The sequence below is a fragment of the Andrographis paniculata genome, unplaced genomic scaffold (assembly GCF_009805555.1).
Source record: "Andrographis paniculata isolate CXL003 unplaced genomic scaffold, ASM980555v1 Contig59END, whole genome shotgun sequence".
NCBI classification, from domain to species: domain Eukaryota; kingdom Viridiplantae; phylum Streptophyta; class Magnoliopsida; order Lamiales; family Acanthaceae; genus Andrographis; species Andrographis paniculata.
The window spans coordinates 6,843,429-6,854,331 of NW_026137594.1; positions in this window are offsets into that span (position 1 = coordinate 6,843,429).

Consider the following 10,903-nt stretch of genomic DNA (forward strand, 5'->3'; position numbering starts at 1 on the left):
AACTTTGAGTTAATTGTCAATGCACAAATGTGTTTTGAAATAATGAAATTGAATATGTTATTCAGTTGGTGCAGATCGATGAAGAGAGTTTCCCGTGCTGTAGGATAGAATTCATAGTGATGATGTTTTTCAATCATGCCGACAAGGAACCTGGGTCCTCTATATGTTGATTACACCTCTAGTAGAAACCCTTTAAAACAAATATGAAATAATTCTGAAATCTGATGTGAAAAAAATATTTTAGATTCGTAGGAATGCACTTAACACTTCATTGCACCACCCACCCAATAAACATACATCACAGAAAAGTTGCTACACAGTGGCATAGCATAAAAAATAAAGCAGACCTTTTGTTAAACTCAAAGCTAGGTATCCTGAATGAGCACAGCACGCCTGCGTTGACATACGTTCACTTCCTATAAAAAAACATAAGTTAAACATGCACTAATTTTCAATGAAAAATGCGCAAAGTACTACATTAATTAAACATGCACTAATTCACAATATGCATTCCCTCTTTTAGGATTGAATTAGAACCATATATACCACTTTTAGTATTATGTGATGATGGAGGGGCTGAAACTGTATAACACCCTAAGGAAAACCTACAGCAGATCAGACCCCCTCCCCTGCTTTCTTCTTTATTTTCAAAATGGGCTTTCAATTCTCTACTCAATTATACAACCTAAAAGAGTGAGTTAATCAATCAATCAATCAATCGTTGCAACCAAGCAAGCACAGGTGGAGATTATATGCCGCCGAGGAGTGTGCAAAGCATCTATCTTTTCATCTTTAGTCCTAATCGAACAAATCTATTTAAGGAGAGCAGAGCAGAGCACGCAACAAACATGGAATCTAGCACAAGTGCATACAGATGCAGAAAACCAATGAAGCAGTGCTGTGCAGAGACCTCCACAGAAAATCGAAATCAGTGAGGTTTAGAAGAAAATGAAGAAGGCAAGAAGCAATCTATTAAGATCCATATCATATGCAGCACGACTGTACAGTTCAATGCATCTCTTTTCTATGAACCAAAAAAAGAAAAACAAGCACAGACAGATAAGGTAAGGATAGAGTGTCACAACCTCAGTAGAGGAAAGACAAGCAAATCCCGAGTTGAAGCAGAGGGCGTGGCCTTGCGTACATAGCAGCGCTAGTTAAGTCCATGCACAGTAAACACATAATCCAAAGGAACTTTTGTATAGATTTGAAAATACTAATAAATTCTCAAAGTTGAGCTTCTGCTCTGGCTCATGGTTCTGCGCCTTTCCCTAATGTCATCGCTGCATAGTAGAAACAAATGCAAAAATAAGTGGAATGCTAGTAACATAATCATGGATGCATCAAACATGATGGCAGTTTAGCAATCGATCATTGGGTACATAGAAGATTTCATGGAACCAGTAACTAGCAGTAATGTAAGATATGACAATTTAACATATCAAATCGGTGCTATCGAAATTTCTTATAAGTCAATCGTTCACATAGTAAGCAAAGATAGCAAATAGCACCTACTTATGACTATTCTACAGGTTTCGACACAACCCTACTGTTGTTTATGCAACTCCAGATTGAAGTCCATTACACCACCACCCGAGAAAACATAGAAAAATTAGAAGCTTTGCACAGTGGAAATGCATTAAAAAGAAATCAGACCTTTCATTAAACTCAAGTATGCTTATCCTGAATTCACACTGCACGCCTTTGTCTCCACAATTTAGTATCCTGTAAAAAAAAAAATACAAGTTAAATATGCACTCATTTTCAGTAAAAATAGCACAAACTACTACAAAAGTTAAACATGCACTACGTTACAATATCCATTACTTATTGTAGGATTGAATTGGTACATATATATATCACTTTTAGTATTATATGATGGCAGGATTAACATTTGAAGTACATAAAACTAAAAGAAAGGATTACAAGTGTGAAATGCTATTATTCTGATGGGAATGAAGCTGACGAATTGACGACTAACCAAGCAAGGAACAACATAATTAAACTAGCCTAAGTATAATGACAACAGTCGATTATATTAACTATCTAATGTACCACAGACATAGTAAGAAATTAAATTTAACCTAAACAATCTGAACTGACTGAGCCTATTACAATTACAACGAGATTGATTAACAGGATAGGCTAGAACTACTTAAATTTGCAGCAACAACTAAGATATACACATTACAAACACTGTTGGCTCACTAAATTAATCTAGCACACATCAAACTAAATTAGTTTACAGCAGTTAAGCAAATTATCCAATGAACAGCTCGCCTAATTTAACTTAAGCCCACAACATCAGCAATATCTGGAAGCAACTTAATATTAATGAATGCAGCAACAATAAATACAAAGCTTTTTCAAAGACGGACAAACAAACAATGAGAAGAAGATGATAATGCATGTCATGTGCATGTGTATGCATATATTCATGGAATGAATTAGATAGAGCTAGTTACGAAACCCATTTGTTTGTTTTCCTTCTCCATTCCACACATACATCATCTTTATCATACTATTCAGCAACTGATTCACTGCTTCAAAAATGATTTTGTTTCCAAAACACTTATTGAATGGTAGAATTTTACTAAAGAAACTTGGGTAGTATGAATAGCACCATTTACAGTTTCACCCTTTTCGAATATGATGCTTAATCAATTCAACAATTTCTGGTCTTCGCACTATTAATCCTTAATTCACAAGCCGGTGGCTTTTCAAGTTCATTTTGTGCAGTTGTCAATATTTTATTTTTTTGATTTCATACATATACATTTATTTATTTATTTTATTTCAAAATCATATTTGAAAATGTGGTGATAAAAGATATTAAATTATCTTCGTTATGAGGCTGAGTTATTAATGAAGACACATATTAAGAATCACTTTGATAACAGTCTTATCTTAAATCTAGAATAAAAAAAAGTAAATTGCACAAGGGGCAGGGCAGCCCGGCACTGCAAGCTCAAATATGAAAAATAAAACAAAATATAGTTGAAAATCCACCCCCACACCTTTGTGAAATCTGAGAGTTAGCGCAAGATATCATGAAAGAACAATATATACCCAGAAAGAAAAATCAAAATTGGGCTCAATACCTATGTTCACACACAAATTGTAACGATGAGGAAGAAATCTTTCGGTACCTAAAGATACTCCCTAAAGCAGAGCTCCGTATCAACCTGAGGAGGAAGCTGAATATTAATACTCCCTAATTCGATTTTTCCTTATAGGAAGAGATGAAGAACTGCGAATCGACAACAAATAATACTGGAGAAAACTTTAAAACATTACTTGGACGCTAGCGCCGGACTACCTATTCAATTCCACAACTATGCGCGTCGCGTCGGCGAAAGAAAGAAGGGAGTCGTCGATCGTTGGAGGGGACGAAATACTATGCCCTCAATTTGTCTGATTTTTCTAAGTATGGGAAAGTGAAATCTTTTTGCCCTAGATCTCTACAAGCGTGTTTATTTTGTCTGTTGAGTGAAAGCGCAAATGCGTTTTTACCTTTTTCTTCTTTTTTTTTTAATTTATTTATTGCAAAAAATTTTTTAATTAATATTATTTAACCAGTTGTTACGAAAAACTATCATAACAAATCTTATTTTGACCAAAGTCTACAATCTCCGTATTTGTTACATTTTTTTTGCGTAACTAATAAACTTGAAACGTTGACCAAGAGGAAATTTTTTTGTCACGGATACTCACGTAACTAAAACCACTATTTGTTACGATGTTATTGTTACGAACTCTCGGGCCGTGGTGAAAGGCCGTTTTTTTGGTAGTGAAAATATCACATCAATAATTATTTATATCACATCATACAACTATTCAAATTCAAAATTTTAACTATTCAAATCTCAAACCAAAATTCAAACCCCCAAACAAACACACCCTAAGTGTAAACTCTATTACATATTACAATATTTATTTTTATTTAAATTGATACGTCAAATTAAAATATGATGAAAATTCTAATAAAATTGAAAAATATGGTGCGTAACAAAATAATATATACATACAAAAATATACAAAATTACTATTAGGTGGCTTTGTCCCACATTAGTTTGTTTTAAAGTTAAAAGAAATAGTTGTTCCACCTTGCTTGTGGTGACAAATTAGCCATAAGCTTCCCTCGAACCGATTGAGAGGCGACGAACGGTCTCGAATCACTCGAAGACAACCTGATTTTGAAAGACTACCGACGATTGCATCGCACAATCTCAAATTATCAAGCAAACAATAATCCCTCTTGAAAGCACAAAAATTATATAAGAAATATCAAAAGTTCCTTTTACAATGATAAACAAGGCCTTTATATAGAGAACCTTGAGGGTAAAATAAAAAAAACATTAGAATAAAGAAATAAGGGTAAATAGTTTTTTTAATCCCGTAACTAGACCCCCTTATCATTTTAATCCCGTAAGTGGAGCATGTCGCAAACTAATCCCATAAGTGAAAAATTTTCGTTGTTTTCATCCTTCGGTGCCGGAGACGCCCGGCTCGCCGGAGGCCACGTGTCCGCCACGTCAGCGACACCTGATGAACACGTGGATTTTATTTTTTTTCATTTTTTTAAAATTTATTTTTCTCTCTTAATTTTTTTATTTGGTCCAATTGAAAAAAAAAAAGTAAAATCCACGTGTCCGCCAGGTGTCGCTGACTTGGTGGGACACCTGGCGGACACGTGGCTTCCGGCGAGCCACGCGGGCGTCTCCAGCGCCGGAGGACTAAAATAACAAAAATTTTCCACTTGTGGGACTAGTTTGCGACAGCCTCCACTTACGGGACTAAAATGATAAGGAAGTCCAGTTACGGGACTAAAAAAACAATTTACCCAAGAAATAATTCAAGAGGCAACATATAAACTAGGAAATATAAAATAAGGAAATATCCAATCAAGGAAACTAGTGAAAATAAAATAAATATAAAGGAAACTTAATCTCTAAGTAATATAAAAACTTTGGGATTCTTCTATAAATATTGATATTATTGGTATTATTGATCTGCAGTCCCGATTCTTGATATGGAGGTCTCGGCATGACTCGGTTAAGTCATATTTGAGATGCAATATCCGGAAGGTCCATCTTCAACGATCTTTTTGAAAATTGAGTCCATGGCATGTTGGACTAAACTCGAGATAGCCATTTGAAACTTTTGGGCTCGACTCCGAGTTATTGGTCCGGTTGGCAATATCGTCGGATCAATAGCCTTCATGATGGTCACATCATCTCCTCCCTCTTCAAAAGGTTGTGCCATCAACCGTTCACGCCTACATTAAAAGGAGTTAAGTCAGAAACATTAAAAGTTGCATGTACACCATACTCACCTGGTAAATCCAACTTGTAAGCATTGTCGTTTATACACGCTTGATGACTTGAAATGTACCATCTCCTTGTGGGGACAACTTTTACTTTCTCTTGGCTGGAAATCTCTCCTTGCGAAGGTGCAACCAAACCCAATCCCCAGATTGAAAAACCACTCTCTTGCGATGACGATTGGCTTTATTGAAAGTTCGTGAGTTGCGTTGCTCCATTTCTGTTTGCACATCTTTATGGAGATTTTGTATCTTATGTGTCCGTTCCCTAAGTCCATATTAGATTGCTCATTGTTAGGTAATGGCACTAAGTGAAGCGGGGTAAATGGATTAAAATCGTAAACAACTTCAAAAAGGGACATGTTAGTAGAAGAATGTATCACCCTATTATAAGCAAATTCCACATGTGGCAAACAATTTTCCTAAGAAGTCAAATTCTTTTTCATGATGTATCTAACTAAAGTGCCTATTGTGCGATTACTGACTTTAGTTTGTCCATCAGTTTGAGGGTGATATGATGTTGAAAATAGTAACTTAGTACCCAATTTCCACCAAACATTTTTCCAAAAGAAACTCAAAAATTTTGTATCTCTATTAGAGACAATAAAACGGGGCACTCCATGCAAGCGTACAACTTCTTTGAAAAATAAGTTAGCAATATGCATGGCATCATTAGTTTTGCAACAAGCAATAAAATGAGCCATCTTTGAAAATCGATCTACCACTACCATCACAGAATCCTTACCTCCCTTCGTTCGGGGAAATTCGAGGACAAAGTCCATGCTAATACCAACCAAAGGCGTGTCTGGAACAAGTAATGAGGTATAAACTATGTGGCTTTGAAGTAGACTTTGCTTGTTTGCACACCAACTAAGCACTAATGTGCTTCTCGACGTCCGTACGTATTCTGGGCCAATAGAATTTTTCCTGCAATAATTATAAGTTTTGGTGATACCAAAGTGTCCCATAAGTCCACCTTTGTGGGTTTCATTAGTCAACACATCTCTAAGAAATGCATAGTTTATCATATTTGTACAAAAACCCATCGTGTAAGAAATAATCGTTATATCCAGATTTTTGACATTTTAAAAAGGGTTCATAAAAATCTACATCATTCTCATATAGGTCCTTAATAAATCCAAACCCTAACAATTGTGATTTCAAGATAGTAAGAAGGTGAGTGCGCCTAGACAAGGCATCGTCAACTATATTTTCCTTGCCTTTCTTAAACTTAATAATGTAAGAAACGTATCAATGAATGCTACCTAACAAACATGCCTTTTGTACAATTTAGATTGATTCTTAATATGCTTAAGGGACTCATGATAAATGTGTATAAGAAATTCCTTAGGCCCCGTTTGGATTTACTTTTGATAGGAGCTTTTGGTTTCTACTTCTAGAAAGAGCATTTTCTACCTGTTTGCATTGACTTATGTCCAAAAGCAGAAGCAATTTTCAGGCTGAAAAGTATTTTTTTTCAGAAGCACCTTGAGGACAACTCATGAAATAAGCAGAATCACTTTTAAGTTGATATTATTGTTTTATCCTTAATAATAATAATAATAATAATAATAATAATAATAATAATAATAATAATAATAATAATAATAACGGAAAGTTTGATTAAAATCTCTGTTAGAGAAATCTACTTACAGTTCAATCCCTATTGAAAATAAATTAGACTGCAGTCCCTACTTTATGGATTATGTATGTTATAGTTCCCTATTTGTATTTTTTCCTCAATAATTGTTATATACGCAACAAGTACTCGAAATAGGTCTATCAATACTTCCAATGTCGTAATATATACCTATATTACTTCCCTCTCTACCCCCATTATAGTCTTATATACTTCTAGTTAAATATCGTGTACTTTTTTCGCAAATTAAAAAAAAATATAGTTACCCATAATTTAACAGGGGTTGACGAAGAAAACCTTTTATAACTCCCCTTACCTCAATTTCAAACCTTACATCTCTATTTTTCAGGTGAATCGAGGCTCTCCAACCCTTGGTGGTCAAGTAGCGACCGATCGGTGCAAAAATGGTAAAGAAAACAACTGACCGCTCCCATCCCCCAGGACAAGCTCGAAGAAGTACGTTCCTGGTTGGACTTTTTTCGATTTTTTATTTTATTGATATTAGTATTTTATATTGTAGTTTGTTCGTTTATTTGGGGTGTAAGCATTGGTCCCATGTTTGTATTTTTGGGTTTGGCGTTGAGGAGCCTTGGGTGATCGGTGTAATTGTGTTTGTTAACCGGGTTTAAAATCGTTTGTATATTTGCACACATAGAGCGGGCTGAGTTTTTTTTGTTTAGGCACCGATATTAGGTGATTTTATTTTTTTTAATTTTATAATTTTATTAATTTTGTAGATGTACATTTTCTTTAGTTACCCATAGTTGCATATTTTCGTTTTTTCGTTTGATTGTTCGATAACTAGTCATTTTTCTGGGTTGGCAAATATGGTATTGTTAGGTACCCTAAGTTAAAGTTTTTACGTCTAGTTTGCTAAGTAATATACTTTTAGGAGACTACTTTGTACTCGAAATACGTTATTATGTACTCCTGATAGTTCTAATAAACTATTAAATAAATTCAGATTTGGGAAATATGGACTGATAGTATTTATTTATAGATCGTAGGTTGGGTTGTGCTTGTCTTGAAATTCACTACGCGATCCATTTGGGCAAGGGAACACAGAGAAAATTGGTACGTTTATGAAATAAATTTAATTAATTTACTGTGGATAAACCGAATTACGTAACAAAATATTTTGTTGTTTTTGCAGACATGATTTTTACACTTGTACCTTAATGCAGTACATCTATGGCCCATGGTGAGGGAGACGCCCGAGTACGTAAGATGTCAACATCAAAGTGATACTCTCGACTGTGCTGTAAATGGTTGTATGATTAATTATCAAATGGTTAGAATTACAATTATGCACATGTTGTACCTCTACAACGGATCGATCTACCCGTCTAACTAGATCAAAATACCTTCAAAATACATATATATGCTTTTATAAATATTACCCATTACTTAGGAATGCTATCCTTGTACGAAGACAACAACGATCCAGAAAAGTTATGCATACTGCTCTTAAATTGAAATTAACTAATTAATTACAAGACCTTGCAATGGTTGAAGTAATGCCTACAATGAACAAAATTGCATTCACGGATACTTGAGTACATTAGTAGTGCATTAAGAAAAAAATATATATATACATGTACTACGAAGGTTTATGCCCTCCCAATCGCTGCCATTTGTCTCAACCACCAATGAAGTGAAGAAGTGCTAATAGAAGAAATATTTTCACCGAGTTCCTTAATTGCCTCATCCATCAAGGAATTGACTACCGAAGTCAACCACATTTAAAGATACTTGCTACTACATTAATAACACTTAAGCAACCACCAATCATACCTTGATTGTCAATGCTCGTACGTAGAACACATTTTTTTACATAACTTCATTAAATATCAACTACCCCGGAGTTTTTTTAACGTACCTATAATACGATCTCATATGCTCCGGTAATGAGTATCTATGCCCTGGTAACTTGTGCTTGGAAACCAATCATTCTCAATTCAAAATATTCAATTTCTGTCGGTAAAAATGGATGAATTCATCATTATAGTGTTCTCGCGAATCCTAGAACTATATGTAAAGTTAAAAAACACATATTTACTATGGATGGATAAACAAGATAGAAAAGACTTAGTTAAATTATGTTGGTAGTTATTCATACATGTTTTGTGGTCTTCCTATTGAAAAATATGGCATGAGTTTTGAAGGTAAATGTACTGTGCCCGAACTTTTCCATCGGAGATGGAGAGGAAGTACTCATCGAGTTTGTGAATTGGCTATTCTGTCAAAGGATTGACTTAAATAAACATTTAAGGATACCTACTACTACACAGATAACACCTAAGATACTATCATTCATACCTTGAATATTGGTGTTTGTATCTGAAGCACATACTTACATACTTGCATCAAATGCATACATACTCTTGCACATATCTTATATACCTATAATTTTGATGTCATATGCTTCAATAACGAGTATATATGTCCTGGGTATTTTTGCTTGGGAAATCGACCATTTTTAGTTTGAAATATTCATTTGTTGTCAGTAATCATGGATGAATTCATCATGATAGTTATGACACCCCAAATAGTATGAAAAGATAAACACATATTTACTATAGATGAATAAGTCAGAAATGACTAAATTAAATTATGTTGGATTGTTAGAGTACATGATGGACCAAGTTATTGAACAATGTGACTTGTTATCACCTAAAGTGACCTCGATAGTTTTCTACGATAATAAGGAATCATAATGTAATATTATTTTATTTCCATTTAATATATAAAAAGATAACAAAATTATATTACAATTTTTAAGTAGGTAATAGGCTATAGGCCCATGTGCTTCGTAATATCAACTATATACTCCCACAAACTCAATAATTTTCAATGACTGACAGTTCGTGTACCTCTATTAGCATCTAAACAACTTTGTTATCAACAGTTCATGTATAAGTGACCATAGAACTGTAATTCACGTTCATGTACGATAGTACTTATTTTTTTCACTAAATTCCATATACATATATATATAAAGAAGCATGCTCCCAAACGAGGCCTACGTTTCCTTGTTATTGATATATGTTGATCCATCCTTCAAGCCTTTGTTGCTACTACCTAGATTAGTTTATATAATTCATATATATAATGATATGTATCAATCTCTTATATTCCTTAAATTTTATATAATTTTTAATAAATTTGTACTCAAACTAGAATTGAATCTTCCAATAATTAAAATGATTCTTGATGGTCTTCAAAACCACACAAATTAGATTCACATTACAATACGTCATCTCCTTGGAAACAAAATCATGAATAACTCCGTCGAGCTACATCTCGGTGTCTTCTCACATTTTGTCAACTCATCGCCTTTCAAACCCTCTGCATCTAGCCGTGTCTCCCCACCACTGCATAAACATTAGGAAGATAGCACATACGTCTCATTATTCTATTCCAATGCCGCAACCCTCTCTGCGACCACCTCTCTGTCGCCACAACACCCGCTCATCAATGCCCTCCAAATTGCCGCCTTCTCCGACCTCAATGGCATCCTTTGAATCAATCTTTTTGCCTATCCGAAAAGCCCCACCCGGCTTAAAAAAATTGACAATGCATCCAAACTGCTCGATCCTGGGCACGACGCCATACACATTTTGCCTAATTCTCACCAACTCCAATCTTTTAATTGCCATATCCAAATAAACGCACACCACAAGAAAAAAAGTAAACATCACCCAATCGAGATGAATCCCCGAGTCCTCCATCCTCGAAAAAAAATTGACATCCTTTTTTCCTGCAACATTTGTTGCAAGCATGGAGATCATAGCATTCCATGTTATTATATCTTGTTCAGGAATTTTTTTGAACATTTTCTCAGCATAACAAATGCAGCCATATCCCGAGTATATATTGATCAACACATTGCCCAATTTAATATTCGATCGAATGTCCAATTTTTCAACAAAATTATGAAC